Source organism: Harpegnathos saltator, unplaced genomic scaffold (assembly GCF_003227715.2).
Source record: "Harpegnathos saltator strain DR-91 unplaced genomic scaffold, Hsal_v8.6 scaffold343, whole genome shotgun sequence".
In the NCBI taxonomy this organism is placed as follows: domain Eukaryota; kingdom Metazoa; phylum Arthropoda; class Insecta; order Hymenoptera; family Formicidae; genus Harpegnathos; species Harpegnathos saltator.
Window position 1 is genome coordinate 235,451 of NW_020230143.1, and position 22,222 is coordinate 257,672.

Below are 22,222 nucleotides of genomic sequence, written 5' to 3' on the forward strand. Positions count from 1 at the left end.
GGCATAATTCCTGATGGGAATAATTCTCATAGGAGAATTCGGAATTAATTAAAAATACAGAGCCGCAGCGAGGCACCGGGCGAGGACGGTACGGTACGTGTTGCTAGGCGCAAGCGCGCGTTGTATTATGCATGACCGGGGTGTTAAGTATGAAGAGCAGAGACGGAATGCACCTTGGGGCATCGCGAGAGCTGCGTGAGACTCCGGGGCGCGTCCGCCGCCGCGTTAGCCTCCCAGAAAGACAATGCAACCTGACATCCGGCGCTTTAAATCAGGCCGCGAGCACGCGTGGTTACCGCGACTTTTAACGCAACGTTTTAAGCTCATTTAGCTCACGCGTGGCCGTCGTCTAGCAGATTCACGAGCGAGCGCAACTCATTTTCCGTCTCCCGAGGGTATGATAACCCGCGTCGTTCGGATGTTACAACGGAGCTCTTGTGCTCCGCCGCACCGCTAAAGGTGAAGCGCCAGTGCCAGTGTCGTGAGTATGATTCATCGCGCGTGCGTAATAATTTAATTGTTATTATACTAATTATTGTGCGCGAGATTACCGCGCGAACGTATCAATTATCGCGGTACCTTTTTTAACAGGGACGACTTTATCCAGCGACAAATGTCCTCCTCCCGTGAGCAAAAATTCATACGAATACGCGCGATACTACCTATTTGTTGATTTATTTTTTTTTTCATAACAGTGAGCCACAAATCGCACTTAGCGCTGCTAGGACATTTATGAGGAAATATTGCAGTCGATTTTTTTTCTGACTCTTGTGTTTCTTTTTCAGCTTTCGCAGATTATCCCCCGAAAATTCGAACACGTCGCGGTTCTATTCTCGGCGCACGATATTGCATTCCGGTCGTGGAACTGTTTCGTAAACATTATGTTTATGCAGTACGACAACGTACACGGGACGTACATTCAGGTACAACTTAACCCCTCGAGCAAACTGTTAGAGCAATAACGACGGTTGTTTGAGGAAACCGGCAATCGTTAGATATCTTCCAAACGGCGGCGGCTTTACACTCCGATGACAATGGAGAAGGTAAGGTCGTTAAAAGCGTCTTCGTAAAGAAGTTTTTCAAAGTTCACAAGAGGATTATCCGCTGAACCTAACATTGAAGAAGGTCGCTTCGCAGGAGGTTTAACAAATTCACAGTTTCCTCGACGTCTTTTGTCATCGCTCTCCAACAGTTCACTCACAGAGACTGAAATGATATCCGAATGTGCGAGAGGAGAAAAGAAATCAGAAGGGATACATCTCTTGATAAATAAATATTTTGGAACGTTAAATAATTCGTCGCGTCATTCTGTGCGTACATATTTTCTTCTTATCGCGAAGAAAAGAAGTCTTCATCGCGCGGTCTGACGGACGCCTGAAAAATACATAGCATTTTCAAACGAGTTTATTATCATGACAATAAAGGGAACGCTGCTTCCGGTAGTCCGATAGTTTTCCGGAAAACAATACAACGTACCAATTTGTGTCGCAGGAAAGCACAAGCCGGGAGGTGCGGGAGCGGGTTAGAGTTAAACGCCTCACCCGGCTCATGATTTTTCATACGCGTATCGGCAAACATCTACCATAGCACCGCGATAACGAACCTTACGACCTCGCCTAGAAACTCGTCTCTGTATTAGCGCAGTCTGTAATTTCAACCTCTACAACGACGAGACGACCGGGTTTCGCCAGTGTGCACACATAATTCCCGCGACTACAATTACCGTCGCAATTAGCGTGAGTGCTTTCGTTAATTCCGACGATTATTTAGGGCGAACGTAGGAATAATGTTTTCAAGAAAATGTCGAGATAGAGAGAGAGAGAGAGAGAGAGAGAGGGAGGGAGAACCTTGTTTCCTGGAATCCGTCTCTCTTTACGCCCCCTTCGCCAACTTCAAGCTTCGGAACCCGACGAAGCGTTTTAAGTCGCGCAGCCGAGAATGCCGAAGTCTCCGGAAATTAGCTGCTAGGAGACACTATGTACTCGATCTGTGAACTCGCCGTCCTTAATTTTCGCTCGTTAATATTTTCTCCGAGAAAATTTCAGAGAAGGTGAGAGAGAAAGAAGGGGGAAGGAGGAGGGGATCCATCGTTAAGAGAGCGTCCGAGATCTTTGAGACGCATCTTGCACACTCCCCGTGTAGCTTTTTACTCTCTCCATCTTTCCTTATCTCGACGCGTCGGATATGCCCTTATGTACTGTGCCGTGGCGACGACGAGCGTCTCGGCGTCTTTAGTCTCGTCTCCTATAAAATATCTCGCTGATCCGCGTAATACGGCTTTAAATTCGGCCGTCGACCCGGCATCCGGCCTTGTGTGCGCGCGTCCATGCGCACGCGGGCGGTTCGAGCTTTCTCTCTCTTTCTCTTCGTGCAAAAACTGATAAGGGAAACATATATTCCTACTCGACCTCCGTTCCTACACCGTCGACTACTCTCCGCATCGCCGGCCTATCTAAGCCGCCAGCTGCTGACGAGGTATTCTGGAGACAGGCCAATTTACACCCGGTCTCTTTCGAGATTGTCGGATAAAGCCGAAAGCCGAAACAATCTCTTCATTCCGTCGTCGCGGGACGCTGATAATCTCTCGGTAGCAAGAGGTGTCCCGATAATGAAAATCGTCGTGAGGGAGCGACAACTCGGGAAACTCGGCGTCTCTTCGAGAGATCTTATCTGGGGCGATTTGGGCGATTTTATCCGTGAGAAACTTTAGCCATTATATCGAGCGATCGATGAATGAATGAATGAATATATATATATTACGGAAATATCCGGAAGAGAGAGAAAGAGAGGACGAGAAAAAGTGAAAGTGAATCCTAATCAAGGCGCGGAACACTCGTCTTACAGAATAACACTCCAAGACAGAATCTTAGAGAAATCACTCTGTGATGTGTCAGCCGACGAATCGGACAGAAGCACTCGTCGAAATCGCGTCGACGAGCAACTAGCGATGTGGAAGACGGCGGAGCGGGGGCGGGAGCGGGAAGTCAATCGGTAATGTAATTAAGACCTCCGAGCTGCGATCAATTCTCCTCGAAAAGTACTTAAGTGCCGTTCGATATATTTTACTAATGGACGGTTCCAATGGTTCTCGTCGACGGCTCGGGGAAAGGGGTGATTCACTGAAAGAAGGGTGGCGAGCAAACGGCGACCGAGATAGAGAGGAAGAGAAAGAGAGAGAGAGAGAGGGGGGAAGAGAGAGAGAGAGAGAGAGAGAGAGAGAGAAGGAGAGGGTCAAGACGCGCGCTCAAAGGTGCTTAAATATCGAGCGTTTGAATTAATCGTGATCTTTTGATTCCCGATTGAACATCCTGCCGACGGACGCAGACCCGCGGCGAAAATATCGACGCGACCGGATCGGTCGAAGTTAAACGTGAATCGAAAGGGACCGAAGATCGACACGTCGAAGATCGTTGCGTTTTCGAGCGAACAGACGACAGCCGCCCGGCTTGTTTTAATCACACAAATGGAAATGCCCGACTAATGTAAATACGCACGCCTGCGGCTATAATTTACGACACAATGCACGCCCGCATAACGCGTCACCTTATCAATTCCCGGGCTTGTGCTGCGCGCTATACTTTGAACTGTCCGCCGCCGCCCTCATGATGACGATGCGCCACGCTCGCCGCAATCTCCGCCGATGCGTTCCCCATCACTCGCATCGCTAATATCGATACGAGTGTCTGCTCGTCTCAGAAAATCGATCCCTTTGCGCGAACGTGCGCAACGACGTCGACCGACGAGATATGCGAGCGAAGCCCAGCGGGCCTCGGTCAGCCGACATGCTGCACGGCGATGTCGCCGATCGCGAATGTCGGTCGCGCCGCTAAAACGGTTAACACGTTGATTGCCGCGTTAATTCCAATTCCAATTCGCACGGAAGCTTATCCGCGACGATGTCCGGAATTATCGAAGATACGATATCGAGAGGGAGAAAAACGTAATTCCGGATTCATGTACTTTTTTTTTTCACCTCGTCCCACGACCGCGCGACCGATTTTTCACGTGCGATTAATTGTACTTCGCGTATATATATATATATATATATATATATGTTGCTTTACGAGACACGAGGCAGTTTTCACATCGTAGCGTATCGGAGCGCCAGTGTCGCCTGTGACCGTCACACAGCATTTAACCGCGCTGTCAACGCGCTAACTGCCGCGTTGATTGCGCGCAAGCTTAACTGATGATTGTATTTTGTTGAAGACACGTACGCTGGGAAAGAGAACGTCACGGAACAAGATCGGAAACGTTGTTCACGATGCGTGTGTGTATCTTCCACCTCGTCCCATCGGTCTTCCCATTTTTTATGACGCCATGCAATTAACAGCACGTTCCACGTAACTTTACGAGCCTCGGTATTATCAGTGTCGATCACCGATATGAGGTCACCGGTCGGCGTTCAGCGCGTTAAGAGCCCGCACGTACGGACGAGATCGCGGCTTAAACGAGGGCCTGAGCACAAGACCTTGCGACACGCAGGATATTTACGATCGAAAATAGCGACTTTTGCCTGCAGCCGCGTTATCAACCGCTCCGGCAGGTGAATCGACGATTACGCCATGCCGCGCCGGGGAAAAGTGGCCGCGACCGTCGTCGTCGTTCGCCCGCAAACGCAAGCTCGGGATCAACGATCCGGCGGCGGTTGACATCGTACTTGCCGCCGGTGCATAATTTACGTTGTAACGCACCGCTTGGCCCCGACGGGGTCATTACGGCAAGACGGAACACCGCGTGTTCCTCCCGCGATACCCGCCCGCTTGCCCGTGGCCGCTGTTATTATCATCTCCGGGGCGCGTATACGACGAGTCATTTCGGAACGGAACGTCGCTAATGAAACGGCCGATTGTTAAATAACGCGCATTGTGCTTATAAATACAACGCGTAATTTAACGGCCGCTGCGCCGATTTCCTCCTCTTCCTCCCCCCCTCCCTCCTCACTCACTCCTCATTCCTCCCTTTTCCCTTCTGTCGGATGTTAATGCCGCTGGTATTTATTGTATCAATAGGATATTAAGGAGCACAGGAAACCCACGGCGAAGTGCGCATTAAGCGGAGAGAGCGAAAGGGCAGGAAGAGAAGGACGGTAGATGGGGGCTATTATTATTTAGGGATCATCGGGCCCGCCGGTGGGAGAATCGCGCTTTCCTCCATCGATCATACCGGTCGCTCGATCGAGAGTATCGATCGCGGAGCTCGTGTGTGTTGGCGCGGATTCACGCTGTCTTCTGGGCGCAACTTCTCGCGTGCTCTTCGTCGTTTTGGAGAGGGACAAAATAAAGAGGCTTATCAAGTACCGTCTCTCCTTTTTGCACTGTCCCTCCGTCGTTGTTTGTCGCAAGTTCGGTTTCGCTGGGATTGGATGCACGGGAGGGGTCTCGTTATGGACGCGCTGGAGAGACACGTTCCTCCTCGTGCCTTCCGATTTGTATACTCTCATCATAATCGCGGCGCAGCCGTAGCCGTAGCCGTACCGTACCGTATCGTACCGGGTCTACGGTAATCTAATGCCGCTTCCCTCGTCGCGTCCTTGTTAGCGGAACGCGAGCCTGCATACCCGGCGAGATAGAGATTAGTAGTACGGAAATACGTTTCCGAACGAAGTCGCCTCCTTAGGCAAACTTCCCATCCCATTACCGCGGCAATAATAATAATCCATGAGGAACGATGACGACTCCTCGTTATTTCGGTTGGGTAACTGATTTACCCAACAACGCTCGGAAAGGCGGACAGACGGTAATCGAAGTCTGACGTTTCACCGTCCTCGACCGAAACACCACGGCGAGTTGACCATCGCGCTTCAACTACGACGCGAAGTCGCAAAAAAATTTAACCCACGATGTACACTTTACGGCATAAAAACATAAGAGAAGATTGCCTCCCCGTCTTCTTGTCTTTGTGCAGTCGATCACGCGATAAGTCGCTTGAAAAATTCTAATACCGGAATTCTGAAAGAATGTGCCAACACTTACTCGGGTCTAATCTGTGTAAATTGATGGATTTCGGAGGTATTTAATAAAATAAAAATCGAAGTGTTCTTCAATGCGAAACTTCCCTTTCTCTCTTTTTTCCGAGAAGATCAATCTTAAATCTCGTTGAAGAATCCGCGAATGAAGAAAATGAAGGTCGAACGTGCAGAAGAATGTGTCTACCGAGAGACGCTCGGCTGTAATATACGTAAAAATGTAATATTTATCTTCGTCGGTCGGTAGCAGAATTTCCGTGATACAATAGGAGAGTGGCGGGCACGGTTTATGCAGACCGACCGTACCGGCGTTTCTCGCGTGTGTGGGTGGTCTGTGTGAGCGAATAAGGAGGCTCCATTCAGAACGAGCGAATGGAAAAGCGGCTTTCGGACGGCTATACGCGGAATCGCGTCCTGGAAGATATAAAGGGAGGCCGGGGGAATGTTACGTGGGCTTCGTTTAAACCCCGTATGGCACTCGTCCGCCGCTTCTGCTACGCCTCAATAGCTCCGGTGTAATCCAGTCGGGGAAGGCCGATTGCATTTTGCTCGATATTAATTTCGCCCAGCGATGCGCCGGGAATGCGCTCTGCCCGAAGTCGGCGCCGGGTCCTCCTTCCGGCTTCTTTCCTTCCGGATCCATCGTTCCGTTCGGAGAATCGTCGGTCTCTCTCTCTCTCCCCCCTCGCTCCCTCCTCTCTCTCTCTCTCTCTCTCTCTCTCTCTCTCTCTCTCTCTCGCTGCGAATCCAATTCAATTCAACCTCCGAATTTCGCGGCGTCGAGTATCTCGAGAATTAGGAAGCCATTGAAGCTAGTTTTTCTCTTCTCTCGATATCTCGCATCTGGTATTGCGAAACCGTCGTTTCGCTTTTTTTTCGATTCGGGATAAACTGAGAAAATAATTCGGGCTCGTTCGTCTAAAGAGAGAGTGAGAGAGAGAGAGAGAGAGAGAGAGGAAAATCCGGGCGATGCGAAATAATTTGTCGGTCGCCGCCCGAGCGGCGAGCTCACCCGTGAAAAGAGAAAAGATGCAGACGCTTCTCAGCGGAGAAAAATCCGCGCAGGTTCGTGTACAGGATCGTAGAAGGCGGGTCGGTCCACGTAAGAAAAGCGACTCGGAATTATATTGTTATCGGGGACATTCGAGGCGAAACGACACTCGCGCGGGATTATACAGCTCGTACATGCAGCCGCCCGAAGAGATAACCCCGCGTTTCGCGGAGTCGCCGCGCTGCGCCGGCACACACGGCGAAATCCCGCTGAAATTAATCTGGCCAACAGCCGGAGCGGGAAGCGCGGCTCTTGTGCGAAGCGCTAAACTTCAAGATCCACATTCAAATCCCGCGTTTAGCGCCCCAAATGAGACCATCCGATATCGCAGCTCGCCGCGATTCTCGCGCGATCGAAGCGGCGATACCGACGACGTTCGATCGCGAAGCGTAACGATCGCGTCGCGACGGCGACGCGGCCGAAGAATTGCGAATCAGATATGTCAAGAGGAATATATCGAAAGAAGCGTATCCAAGAAATATATCCAAGAGAGAGAGAGAGAGAGAGAGAGAGAGAGAGAGAGAGCTGAGAACAACTCTAACAAAGATCGGCCAACCAGTTGGTCGCAACACGAGCAGCGTGAGCCGCAACGAGAAGTATGCCTCCGCTATTTTACGAGCAGGCTTGGTATATTCGTCTAAGTACCCAGCCGTACAACCGACGCCTCGCCGAACGGCCCGACACTCGGTAATAAACACCAGCTTCGATGTTACGCTCGTTGGGCAGTAAATCTAAGTTAACCGTTAACTGCTACTAGACTGCAAAGACTGCGACCGGAGGAGCTGGAGGCGGCCGAATGTGTTCGCCGTATTCTTCTCGCGCGAGAGCACCGGGCTCTCGTATCGTGCACGATAAACGTTTGTAAGTTCGCATATGCGTCTCACCCCGCTGGGGAAATAACGTTCTGATCTCCGACTTCCGTCAGGAAAGAAAGAGGAAGGGACAGGAGGGGGATAATAGCCGTTCGCATCTTCGCATTTCCACCGAAAACTTCGCTTCGACGTGCTGTTGATATCGTCCGCTATGGTTCTCTCCCTCCCCTCTTTCAAACTCTCCCGCGTTTACGGAACGCTAATCGCACACGGGACTGTTTTACGACGCGTGTTAGCGGTTGATTGTGAGGCAGAATTGTTCGCTCCCCCGGGTAGAGATATCCTTACAGAAGCCGCGCACCGCCGTTTCCTGAATGACCAATTATCGGAACGATCGAGCATGGATTCGGCAAAGGGGGTGGACGGGTGGACGGGCGAGCGGGTGGATGAGTGAGTTGATAGACGAGACGGCCGAGGGGCAACGAGCACGATAGCCAGGTAATTAGGCGAACGGGCCCCGATTAAATGGCGCACTCGCAACGAATTACCAAGCTGGCTTGATAGGACGTACATGGCAGGCACACCGGGGCGGAAGAGGGTGGTTGGAAAGAGAGGAAGGGGCTGGAGAGAGAGAGAGAAAGAGAGAGAGAGAGAGAGGAAGAGACACATTCACAGAGAGCTTGGAGGGGGAGGGGTCAGATAATTGCAACGGCGGAACAATGGGGAATTCGGGGGCATTTCCGCCTCCGGCCCGGAACTAATAACGTCCGTCGCGCTTACCGCCACACAAACGAGCGAAAGATTGTTAACTGATCCCCCTTCTGTACACAAGTGTGTCCCTATATATCCGTGTTCCAGCGTTCCAGCGAATTTCGTTACGCTGCCAAAATGTGTGCAGCCGTCCTCTGCACATATTCTTTGTCTCTTTTTCTCTCCCTTTTCTCTCTCTCTCTCTCTCTCTCTCTCTCTCTCTATCTCTCTCTTTAACGTTTGATCGAGAGTAAAATCGTTTATCGGAATGAAGAAACACGCACGTTCATCATCGACATATTCGCAAGCGCAGCAGCGACGCATTTAGCGCGTATCACGTTCGGAATATACACAGTCTGTCCCAGATACGATGAGATACTGGTTCCATCAAAGTTCTTAGCGCAGCGATATGTATGAGTGAATGATGGTAGGTGAATGTTCGACCCTTCATCTACTTAACCTCAAAATTTGAGCGAATTCGGTTGATATTTCACTGTGGTTTGACATTTTATGTAAAGTCACTTTGTGTACGTCGGTCGAAAAACCAACATGGAACATGTTTTAAATTGGATAAAAGTGGTGCAGAAACGTACGAAACGCTAAAAAATGTGTACGGGGATGAACGCATGTCCCGTGCACAGGTTTTCCGTTGGTTTGGCCGATTCCGTGACGGTCGTGAGGACCTTGCAGACGATGACCGAGCACCGCCGTCAAAAACCACTCGCAATGAAGAAAATATCGAGAAAGTCAAAGAAATTCTTCGAAGCGATCGCTGTGTGTCTGCGAGACTCATCGAAGAGGAAACTGGGATACCGAAAAGCACAGTCTATCGAATTTTGACCGAAGATTTGGACAAACGGAAGGTTGCACGATAATGCACCATCGCACAAAGCCATCATGATACGTGAATTCTTGACCAAAAAAGGCATCATTGTTATCGATCATCCACCGTATTCACCTGATTTGGCTCCGTGCGACTTCTGGCTATTTCCCAAACTAAAATTGCCGATGAAAGGAAATCGTTTCGATACCATCCCGGTCATCCAAAAGACTTCGATCGCCATACTAAAGGCCATTCCAGCCGATGAGTATAAAAAATGTTTCGAAAAATTTGTCGAACGTTTCCAGCGCTGTATTGACTCAGAAGGAGACTATTTTGAATAAACAAGAATAAAAAATCAAAATAATAAACGCTTTGTATTTTCTTTAGACCAGTCTCATTGGATCTGGGACAGACTGTGTATCTCTTCGAAATATAACGGCGCCGCGCTGAGCGTGTCGAGAGAGAAACGAGTCGCGCGCGACTCATACGAAATTCAGGATACGACGGCCGGCGATTTCTGTTTTGTTTCTGAAATAAAAACGATCGAAGCGGCGACGCGAGGGGACGGCCGGGCAGGGGGGTTACATCGCCGGAAGCAAGAAGACATTACGGACGAACGTTTCTATCGGAAAAAGCGCGTGCACCGCCCGGGCAACCGGGGTAATATTTCGTGAGTACTTTCGCGAGTTTCGTGCCTCGTAACGCCGGACACGTATTGCGTATCCATCAAGCGTGCGCTCGTTTAGAGCGCGGCGCGGGCGAAACATTTTCGCCTCTTTTCCCTCCCTAATGGCCCACGTACTATACCCGCGCTATTGTAGAAGGCGTTTCACACTCCTTCTTTCGACGACTCTCTTGCATACGTTATAAACGATGCAGCGAGCACAACAGAGATAGGGGAACAGAGAAAGAGCGATTAAATCGTCGAGTATACTTGTCATCGAACGGAGAAAGAACGGCGATAAAAAATGAAACCCGATAATAATAATAATAATAATAATAATAATAATAATACATAATGAAAGTAATAAATGAATAAAGCAATGGGCGAAGTAATAATGAACACGTAATAAAGTAAAGAAACGATGAAGCAATAAAGCGATAATGAAGAAACAATAAAAAGTAACGAGTTCTACATTCTGTGACCTCGCCTTTGTCGATTGCGAATGCGCCGTTCGCCGTTCGCTTAATCATTATTACGTTATCGTTAATATTTGCCGTTATAATTATTAACGCGCGCTCACGTCGCGCTTCGCTTACGAAGTTGTCCGTCGGCCCTTTGTCGTCGTCCTGTTAACACGCAATCCTACAATTTTCCTTCTAATGGCTCCCAGGGAACTTCTTGGTATAATCTAAATCTTTTATCTGTCTACTCGTCCGTTAGCGACGGAACGTCGCGCGGCTGAACGGTGAACTCTCCCGAGTTTACCGAGAGAGTATATATATATTGACGAACTCGCGGAGGAGTCCGCGGCAAATTGAATGGAATTTTCTACGCTAATTATGTCTCCGCTTTGCCGAGAGCCGAGCGGCATCGATGTTTCTCTCCCGCGGGAACATCCGCATACTCGCGCGCTCCCGCCGCTTTATTAATTTTTGATAGAGCAAACCGGTCTTTTTGTTGACTCGCGCCGGGCCGTCGCGACAGCTCGCGTTTGGTTTTGCACGGGAGAAAAATTGGAGTAACGGCAGTAATAGAGGTTGACGATGATGTGTTCAGAGTAAACGTTCGCTTGAAAATTACGGCCACAATCAAGTGGAAATTAGCTCTTGTCGGGGACAATTAAAATATTAATTTCGAAATTAATTTGTAATAACTCGATATTCGTGCGTCGCGTATCGAAAATATTCAATGGCCGTCCGATGTATCGGCAGCGTGGAATGTGTGTTTCAAGATGATGAATTAATTATTCGTTCCCCCTCTAACGTATTTTCGACCGACGTCATAAGAGTCCTTCGTAAGTTATTAAAATAATAAGCGCGTGCATCGAAATTTAGTCGTGCGTCGCTTTAAATTTTATTCTCTCTTTTTAATATCGATGCTGGTAGTATATATATAAATGTTCGATGTATCCAGAAGAAGGAAAGAAGAGGAGAGATGTATATTTCGAGATTATACATCAATTATTCGCCCTTCTCTCTCCAACAGATTTTCAACCAACGTCACACATAATCCCCACAAAGCGTCAAACAAAAGATGAGCATTTCGAAATACGCGTGTGCTCGTCTCCAGACTTCCCCTTTTTTAACATTCGTATCGAAAGCTTTGAATTTTTCCACACATCGGGACAGAGAGATCTGCGTCTCAAAATCAAGGATTAACTTCTGTAATATATACTTTCGAGCAACGTCACAAATAATCTCTACAGATTATCGAATAGAAAGTAAGAATAACATATCGAAGTACGCCTTTGTTTCAATTCTGCTCATGTTCGACATCGCTGAGAGGAAAGTTCGCACACATTCGGAACGACGACCAGCCCTTCGACGCGCCGTCGCATTTGCTAATGTGGAGCTCATCGTAATACCGCGAATGGTGGCGAGACACGTGTAGTGGCCAAGTAAAGTTCAAGGATCGGACGGGTCTTACGTACCACCTTCGGGCCATTGTTGAGAAAAGGAAAAGTTAGTAACGCTAATACAGGAAATGTTGGAAACGCGATCCTGGCAAGAAAAGAATTCCTGTGTAATCTCTCCTCCGCGTTCTTTCGTTCTCATTTTCCTCCTCCTTCCCTCCTCCCCTCTCTCTCTCTCTCTCTCTCTCTCCCTCCCTCCTTCTCACTCTTACTCGACGAAAAAGTTTTCCGCCGCTCAACAACGGCTGTGCAATAAACTTCTAATTACTTTCCACCGAACAGACCATGCCCGCGTTCGCGGATCTACACATACACATACACACAGATACACACTTTATTTCGCGATGCAACTTCGCGATCTCGCGAAATCCCGCGGGCAAGCGAAGAGTGTGCGCCGTTCGTTAACGTTCCGCCCGTTCTTTTGTTCGCCGGAAGGAAGGCCGAGATAGAAATTCAATTGCAAAGTGGTACTCGCGCGATTTCTGCATCCCTCCAGCCCGCCGAGTTAACAAGGGGATGTGCGTATATTAATCGCTCTGACTTTCAACGCGTCGCTCCATAAAAGCCCGACAACAAGACGTTGCGTGTGCGTGCCTCGTCAAATAAATAAAACAGAAAAAAATAATGAAACTAAAAGAAGACATCTCGACGCGATCTTTGGCCGAGTCGATGTCCCAATCGAGCCGAATTCGCTCCGGCACGAAGGATCTCAAATAACCGGATGGACGGGGTGAAGGGGCGAATCGGGCGCGCTTTGAGATCGATGTCATTCCATATAAGCGCGAGACGTTCGCCGGGGCGCACCGAACTATTCTCGACAATGTATCCGCTCCTGCTACATATTTAAACGTCCTACGACTCGAGGAACGACTGCGAGAGGGTGATCTCACCGGGCCGAAATTGAAATCGCTAACGGAGGGAAGCCCCTTATACATCGTATATCGGCCGCACGCGAGGCCAAACGCGTATCGACCGAAAAATCAGCTGTGATTGAATGGACCCACTCTTGCGAGTCCCTCGCGGCTATCCGCAGAATGGGAAGCTGGAAAGAAGAAAGAGTCTCGCGAGGTCAAGGCTGGAATGTCCTGTTAGGAGCGCACGACGGATTGCGGCCGGGACCGCTATATACGTCTTCTCGCGAATCCGCGGCGACAACTACATCTCCGGCCGCGACAGAATTTTGTTCTTAGTGAGCAGGTGGAGAGAAAGAGAGAGAGAGGGAGAGGGGGGGAGAGAGAGAGAAAGTGGAAAAAGAGAAAGAGAGATTCGGCGGGGGTCGGTGAGATTTCTCGCGCACACTTAATAATAACGGAGAAAAGACAGAGGATATATACATATATATATATATACACGTATTTGAGCGGGCAAAGGATGAGAGTTTCGTAATTAAGTAATCTCGCCGAGGAAAACTTCGCCGGTCGGTTCGGCGGCAGTGAGCGGTTCTTCGACGGAATTGCATCCCTGATTAAATTACTGCGGAAGCAGCTTCTCCGTCGACGGGAAATAAGATAACAATATTGATCCACTTTTCCATCGCGAAACAAATGGACGCGGGTAAGAAACATCGGGCTGGCTTACAATAAACACCCTCCGCACGAGCAACGGCGCTGTATTTTGTAGCCCGAGTCGAAATTTTGACTCTACTCATCGACCCTGCAAATTCCTTCCAACTTGAGATGCAACTTCCGATGTAGAATTTCAATATGTAACACTGTACCGGGCATTTCTCTAGCCTGTTGCCGCGGATGAATACATGCTGCGTGTTCAGCATGTTGAGACGTGAACAAACATTTATTCATACGAATTACTCAGAGATGCATTAATTGCATAACTCCCTCAGACGCAGAGTATACACGAGATAAGCAAATATTAAGCAATCTAAGGATTAATGGATAAAAGAAGGAACATTTTTATTCTCACTACTTTTCCCCATCTGTTTCCTCCGGAAGTCTTGATAGGATTTAAAGCTCTTGTCTAAATTGAATGTTAAAAATTCAACGAACTAACCGACAAACACAAAAGAAAAGGTTAATTGTTAGATAATTCTGACAGAAACCGCAGGCTTGATGTGCAGAATCCAAATTTTGATATTCGACAGTACGGTGCTCTGGAAATTTCCAGAGCCGTATATTATTTCAAAAATAAGGACATTTCTTCTGCAACATATACAACGTATATTTCGTCCGAATATATCCTTTTACGATATACTTAAATGTCAATGTGAGATAATACCAATACATATTTTTCACGGGCCTATTTATGAATGACACATGAAATAAATTTACCATTTTCATGTAGGACGTGTATATAATATAAGATACGATGATAGATACGAAAGTGCTTAAGTGGTATCGCCTCATATTGTAAAGTTTATCGAGTATCCGATACACAACAGGGACCGAGGAGAAGGAGGAAGAAGAGGAGGAGGGAGCGGGACGCCGTCGTGGATAAAGTAGCACGTTGCTGATAACTCGCGACGCTCTTGTAAAGGTCGAGCAATTAATTAGTAGAAAACACGAATTCCCACGACAGCGGCCTGCGTGTTGGATCATAAAATATTCCGAACGGTGAGTCGCGCCCACTCCATAGCGCATGATAACATTTTCAGTCGGGCCGGGCAATTTTCCCGCGCGCGAGAGTATCAATTTGATAAAAATAGAGAGAGAGAGAGAGAGAGAGAGAGAGAGAGAGAGAGGTCATCGCAGTGTTTAGAGGGAGCAAACAAAAAGAGAGCAAGAAAAAAAAATCGATTCACTGTCGCGATAACTCGCCAGGGAACCTTAAGCGCGAGAAAGCTGTTTGAAGACGATTAATCTCCGCGACGAACGTATCATTAGCGGAAGTAAACGAGCGGCACGAGATAAGCAATTAGGCGTCGTTGCCGTCGTCGACGCCGTCGTCGTCGCACTGTATTATAACGGAGAATAATTCCGACATTTTGGTATCGCTGCAAAACACTCGGCGAATTATACCGCGTCGGAAAATGCGGAAAATTCGAGACTCCAGCGTGTATACTCGCGTAACATAAGCCGCGCGGTAAAACTCAATATCGCGATCATATCCGGTCATATTATATGGAAATAATTTGGAAAAAATTGCAATTGCAACCGAGAAGCGCGGTTATCCGAGCCGGTCTCTCGCTCTCTTTTTCTCCCCCTCTTCCTCACCCTCTCGGCACTGATACGACCGCCACCGCAGATGCAGTCGTGGCGACCCCGCGCAATGTATTATACGCGCAACGCTCGAATATCGCGCGTTTCGCGGTCGTATGGCGATCCGGTTCGCGTCGGCCGCCGACCGTAATTGTATTATATTTCGGAATAATCGAAACGGGATCAATAGAGGGCGGCGGGAGACGCGCGACAGTGCTTCGGCGCGATCCCGAGGTGGATAGCCTCCATGATCGAATCGCGAGTCGAACGATTAATCACGGCCACGTGGCCGATAACGGCGTCGTTTCGACGATCTTATGGGTGATTTCGCTACACTGTGAGCGCGCGGCCGTAACCCCGTGACTTGTCACGGTCGCTTGTCGCGAGAGCGATCGCGTCTCGCTGTCACTGCGAAGCGCGACGGGTCGCATGAATAATCAAGCGATTACTTAATTGCTCACGCGCGCGCGCGCGTCGCGATTTGTTTGTGAAACGATTCCCGGCGTTGAGGGAGGAAATAGAAAAAAAGCATATCTCTCTCTCTCTCTCTCTCTCTCTTTCTCTCGCAATAAGCGTGTACGACGGGCTTAATGGAGCGCGAATAATTGCGCGAAAGTCCATTAGCGTTATTTTATTATTTCAGAGTGCAAGAGACCAGAGGTCGTAGAAACAAGCGGCAACGTAAATTCAGATCTCGCCCGAAGAGAGTTGTACCGACGTGCGAACAATAGCGTGAGCCGCGACGTCGACGGGAGATTTAAAATTCGAAAGATATTCCATGCTCTCTCAGACGAGCGATTTTTCGATTGTTCATTCTCGCGTTCTAATCCGTGAAACTCACCGGGATGTTTCGCTGATGACTGCTAAATTAATTTCGCGTCATGAACAAAAAATATGAAAAATGCGTCAAAAGCGTTGTGTTTTTAATTAAGCGGCTCTGACTTCCTGATTATTATTACGCTGTGCCCTCCAAAATTTAAAATTAATGAGAGGGAGAGAGAGAGAGAGAGAAAGATTTAAAAAATATATAATACACATACATACATGTACATATATATATATATATATATATATATATATGAAACATTTTACTCACACGATAATATTTTCGCCAAATTTATCAGAATTCGCTGTTTAGCTAGCCGTTGCGCGAAACTCACAATTGAACGCGCCGGCATTAATTACTATGGTATAACTAATGATTCGTGGCATAATATAGTACAATTTACCGCGAAATTTGTATCGCCGTCCGGTTCGGGAGGGATCAAATTTGTCGCAATGCATCGAATCCGCGTAGCTGCGCGCGCGACGCGCAATCCCGACGTTGCAATCGTCGCTGAGATTTACAGCGGTCCATTAGTATACAGGAAACTCATTTTCGTTTTATGCAAATACGCAAAGAGAGAACACGGGTGCTCGCATCCGTTTAATATACACACGTGCCGAGCATTTTCACGGTTCGTTCACCATTGTACTCGTCGAATATCGCTGATACTCGCGCGTGATTACCTCCGATATCGACCAGTTCACCACTCTGCCCCGAATTACTTGAATTATTGAGACAGGTAAGAACGAGGAAAATTCGCGATCAAAATTCGTTGTGCGCGCAAACAGCGTGTTTAATTAAATTCTCATTTTGAAAGCAGTCGACTCTATAAAGCGGAGCCAAGTGAAATAAAATGAACAATGACAACGCACGATGATCGATATTACCGTGTCTCATTAAGAGTATATATGCATATATAAATAATTGCATGAGAAATTTACATTAATCTTAGCGATCAAATAATCAATTGCCTCTAAAAGATTGGTCGAATGACTGATGGAAAACCAATGAAATAATATATGCGTCCAGAGTTGTTTTTTTTTTTACCGTATGTTTTATAAATTAATCATTAAATACGACCAGCGAAAATTAATGCGATAATCGACGTGATGATAACATGAAAAAAAGAGAGAGAAGGAGAGAGCGAGAGAGAGAGAGAGAGAGAGAGAGAGAGAGAGAGAGAGAATTCTATATGAAAAAATACATATTTATCGCGCGGCTATTTTATTTATGTGTCCGTGCGAACTTTCCTTTGGAAAGTGTTTCCGAAAGAACGAACTTTCGCCTTATATATATCTCGGGCTATCTCGAATAAACGCGACGAAGCACTCACGGGAGGAATAAGAGATTCACTTGTCTCGCCGCCGTGAAAGGTGAGAAGTGCTTCTCGCGCAGAAAAAGCGCGGAACGACTTTTCGTCGGTTTCCCTGGCCGCCCGCCCGTCTCTATCTGTCGGTTTTTATCGATGCGTACGCTTCGTCACCGTGAATTAAAAGCACACTAGCGCGCATTTAGGTCACCGTGCACGTACGGCGCCGTCCATTGTTTCTGCACAATGCATCGCGACGAGCGCGATTTCGTTCCGCGAATTTTCCTACCTTACTCCACGTCGATTCGTAGCGACGCGGGATATATACCGCTGCTGCTGCTGCTGCTGCTGCTGCAGTGGTCGATCGAGGGACGTGACTACTAAAACGTCATGATTTGCGCCTCTCCCATTCTGTTGGGATTTACTCGACTCTGTGAGATCGCTCGTCCGTCATCCGCGATTTTCATTAGCGCCATTCGATTCTGACGACGCCGCAGAATTAACGCGGCTGTAACGCGCGCGGTCGCGCATCGTGTCGAGATGACTCCCGGACAAGTTGCGAGATTGCGGAATATGCGCAAAGTTCAAGTATCGGCGCGAAAGTAATCGCGAACACGCGTGGCAGGAAAACCTGCAACTTGGGAATCTCGCGGCGGCGCTCCGAGGCTTAATAAGCAGACGCATCGCAGACGCATCGCAGACGCTCTCGGGAACTTATCACTGCAATTTCACGAGCTGTGCGCGGTGCATCGAAGCGGCACGCTTCGTCAAACGAAGGGATCGTGAATCTCATTCCGACGCGCTTATTCCTCTGCCGCACGCGGCGACGCGATATCGCGAGGCAGTTCGAGAGAAGAGAAACGACGCGACCATTTCGCCGTTTCGAAATCCTCGCGGAATAATAATGACGGGAAAGATATAATCGAAGAGGAGAGGCGACGACAGATCATGATATTCGATCTCGCTCTGCTGCGACGAAATATCTCGAGATGAATTCATGACGCATTACATAACATAAAAGATAACCTGCGAAACGAAGGATCATGATCAACATCGCTCCCAACCATATATGTCTCTCTTATCTTATTGACGTCACTCGTCGACGTATCCCGTACATTTCACCGGGTACTCGTTCAAATCCCGAAATTACCCGGGCTGTATAACTCCGGATTAGCGTGATTTAACTTGAAACTCTCCGTCTCCCTCTTCCTCCCTCTCTCTCTCCCTCTCTCTTTATAGGTTACGGTATCTCTCGCAGTCAGCTGTCACACGAGCGAGCGCGCGCGCGGCAACGATGTGACGTAACGTCTCCCAACAGACGGAGAGAAGTACAAAACACAACACAACAGCGCAGCACGGGCCGCGTACACACCTGCGGTCCGCATAACACGTCGAATGCTGTAGGAAACGTCTACTCACCCTTGTCGCATCGAGCGTCGCTTCGACGACAGTACCATCATCCTGTCTCGACGTAGCGAGCACGCAGCATCCGGACTCCATGGAAGAGAAAGGATTCCCACGTTTAAAGCTCACGTCCGAGGCACACGAGACGGACGCGTTGACATCGCGCGGCGAGGCTGACGATCTCGATGTTAGCTCGCGGAATCCCACTAGCTGAAGTAAACACTTTCGACAGCGGCCACGTGATCGCGTCGCATCGCGTCGCGTCGCGTCGCGTCCTCCGCAGCCTCCGCGGCCGGCCTTGATTGCGAGACGGCGAGGTCGCGCTTGCGGGCGCGCCGTGCTCCCGTTCAGCTATCCCTCTTTCTCTCTCTCTCTCTCTCTCTCTCTCTCTCTCTCTCTCTCTCTCTCTCTCTCTTTTATCGAGTTACCGCGGACCGACGGTTCGTCGGCGTATCGCCGGTGTGCCGATGGTGGTGCACGGCTGTGGTGACGTGCGTAGCCGTAGGAGCGGCCGCTTGCGTCGTCGACGACGGACGAGGGGCGCGCGGAGCTCGACTCGCTGAAACCACCGTCGTTGACATCTCGTCGTGAAACTGCGGCCAGCCCGAGTGAACGCCGGCGTCGCGGCAGCACCGACGGAAACGCCGCGCGCCGATTGGCTGTGGCCGTTCGACTCGGCGACACGCGGCCGAGCGAGCCGACCGCGCGGGTGCCTGGCGGTATCTAGCGGGAAACGCTCGCGGCACTCTGGGAATGTTTACGTTTTCGATCTCGGAGTCACTGCGGATTACTCAGCGGAGATTCCAGTTCGTCGGGCAAATGGGTCTTTCGCTGCGCTGTTAGGTGGTGCCAGGCAGCTCGTTGACTACGTCGTATCTGTGCGAACAAAGCATACGAGAGTTTAGAGGTTGCTTTAATCGAGAATCCATCGTAGGTAAAGCAGAAAATGAGAGACGGTGAAAGCGTTGACGAGCGAAGGACTAAAATGAAAATCGAAATGTCTCTGCGACTATCTTCCTAGATATGGCTTCTTGTTGTCTGTAAAATGAATAAGTTGCGACTCGTTAGATATAACAAGTCCGGCGGCTGTTATTAGTTGCATGACCTCCGCTGCGAGCCGCCACCATCCATCGGAGAAACGAGCAATTCGTACGTTAAGGTTAGGTTATTCTTACGTATAAGGTGACGTGCGTGACAGAAGCACTGTACAGTATTCGTATTTTGTAAGGGTTAGATAGGCTTTGTACCTAAACCCTGTACACCTTTTTGTACAACCTTTATTTCAATAAAAAAAAGCAAAAAAGAAACAATTCGTACGGATTTTCCATTTTCAAAGTTTATATAACTTTTGTTCCATAATAGTGTAACTCAACAATCTCTTATTTTTAAGTAACTTATTTTTAAGTAAAAGAAAAGATTTCTCTGCAAATTCAAAGCCGCGAGTCCGCCTCTCGTGTTCTAATAAAGTGTCGATACGATCGCTTTTATTCCTCTTATTGCTATCTCCATTTTTACATACGTACAAAACCGCGACAGCTGATAAGTACCCATTAACCTATTTACCACTCACAACATGCGCAATAATAGAATATAAAATCTCTCGCGCACGTGCGCGCGCGTGTGACGAAGGAGGATCCAGAAATCTTAGAAAACGCGAGAAGCGAAGAAAGACACGGCCGAAAGGTCAGGCCGAAGGAGGAAGTCGCGGCGGGAGATGGGAAAAGGAATCGGCCGTGCGGACACGCGCCGTGCGGAAAAGAAAGCGCACGGCGGGAGAGAAACGAGGCGACCAGACGAAGGAACAGAGACACGATGGGCTTCCACATTACGCGCCTCTTCGCCAGGAGACTGGAGAACGTGCGAGGGACGTGCACGGTGTGTCTGCGTCGCCTCCACCGCCTCCGCCGCCACCGCCGCAAATGTTGCACGCGACTTTTCACTCTCGCCTCTCGCGCGCATCAGTCGTCTTTCAAATTGACGCGCGGTCGGTACGGACGCGGTGCTTCCGCCGGCGCTGATCGCCGCGCATGGATCACGAGGGCAGCGAGGTACGTAGGAATTTTGGATTTTGGACTTTGGATGCTCGACTCGTGCCGCGCTGTAAGCTCGATCGCCACATTCGAGATACGTCAAACGTCGCGAGAGATTCGAGGCGCGAAGCGATCCGAATTGAAATTCGGCTCATCATCACTTGCCAGGTTGCAAGAGGATGCGCGCGCGTGGATTTTGAACAATTTGTCGGGATTCTCTGGGAAAATTGCCACCGCCGCAAACCAGCCGGTTATCCTCCTCACGTTTACTCCTGAGCGATCTCGCGCGCTGCGCGGCTCATTCAAGGGAAGACCAGCGAGAAATGCGAAAGCGCGGAAGGATACTACTGTACGCTTCCTGTCGCAGGGCATCAACGGTGCGGCTACCACGTCTCCGCGCGAATCCGTCCCTGACGCGTTGCTAAGAAGCGCGAAATCGCTCTTGAAAATGAATTCGAGACGCTGAGCGTGCGATACACGCGCGACACGTGTCTGAGGAAAACAACTTTTTGCTAGCGTCCGCCGGCGAAGGACTCTCTCTCTCTCTCTCTCTCTCTCTCTCTCTCTCTCCCGCTCTCTCTCTCTCTCTCTCTCTCTCTCTCTCTCTCTCTCTCTCTCTCTCTCTCTCTCTCTCTCTCCTCTCTCTCTCTCTCTCTCTCTCTCTCTCTCTCTCTCTCGCTCTCTCTCTCTCTCTCTCTCTCTCTCTCTCTCTCTCTCTCTCTCTCTCTCTCTCTCTCTCTCTCTCTCTCTCTCTCTCTCTCTCTGTTTCCCACTCTCCCTCTCTCTGACGTATAACGTACAACAATAGGACGCACGACAACGTGCCTTCGTAGCGGAGCGTTTTGACGTGTTGACGTCGCTGACGCTGCGGCGAACGCGCCGCCCTGCGCTATGCTGCGCGGGCGAAAGCGAGCGCTGTAAAAACCAAGTGAATCTGCAGCGGCCGCGAACTGGTAATTGCCGGTACCCCGAAAAGCTCAGGCTGCTTTCTGGAAATCCGTCGGGCCCGCATCCACCCGGGAGCAGCCCCGGTCTCTCCCGGTTTACTCATGCCGCCGCCGCCGCCGCCGCCGCCATACTTTGTTTACAACGCGCGCCGCTGTCGTTCGCTCACTCGCTCGCTCGCCCGCCGATTACAACGGCGGTTTACAGCGCTGCCGCCAATCGAGTTGGACGGCAGCAGCGGCGAGGACGAGGACCAGACCCGGGACGAAAGCGAGAAAGGACATCGGGACCAGGACACGGCCCCGCGACGCCTCGATACGCACCGCCACGTCTCGATAAGCCCGACTTTACCATCGACAGTGTCGTCGTCGTCGTTATCGTCGTCGTCATCGTCGTGCAGGTCAGTTTGCGGGTCTTCGGGCCGGACCATGTGACGTCCGATGACGTGCCTGTAGGACGCGCGAGTACCTGAACACACAAGTATAACGTCGCGTCGTTCTCCTGTGTTCGAACGTGTGTTTCGAGTATACACTCAAACGTACAGCTGTTTCTCGTCCACCTCCCCCTGCATCTGTT

The 22,222-nt window shown here is 49.4% G+C and overlaps 2 protein-coding genes across 4 annotated transcripts in view; one reads left to right on the plus strand and one right to left on the minus strand.

Moving 5' to 3' along the window:
* The window catches only part of LOC105187333 (beta-1,4-N-acetylgalactosaminyltransferase bre-4), a 115,457-nt gene extending 96,154 nt beyond the window's left edge, over window positions 1-19,303 (minus strand). The window contains exon 1 of the mRNA XM_025300258.1: window positions 18,687-19,303. The gene's annotated coding sequence lies outside the window, so the exon portion shown is untranslated. The remainder of the gene's footprint in view (window positions 1-18,686) is intronic.
* A 2,183-nt stretch (window positions 19,304-21,486) lies between these two features.
* The window catches only part of BicC (protein bicaudal C), a 28,669-nt gene continuing 27,933 nt past the window's right edge, over window positions 21,487-22,222 (plus strand). Inside the window, exon 1 of one of the 3 annotated variants that reach the window (XM_025300259.1) lies at window positions 21,487-22,046. The gene's annotated coding sequence lies outside the window, so the exon portion shown is untranslated. The remainder of the gene's footprint in view (window positions 22,047-22,222) is intronic. The other 2 variants (XM_011150836.3, XM_011151636.3) reach the window with 2 other exon arrangements.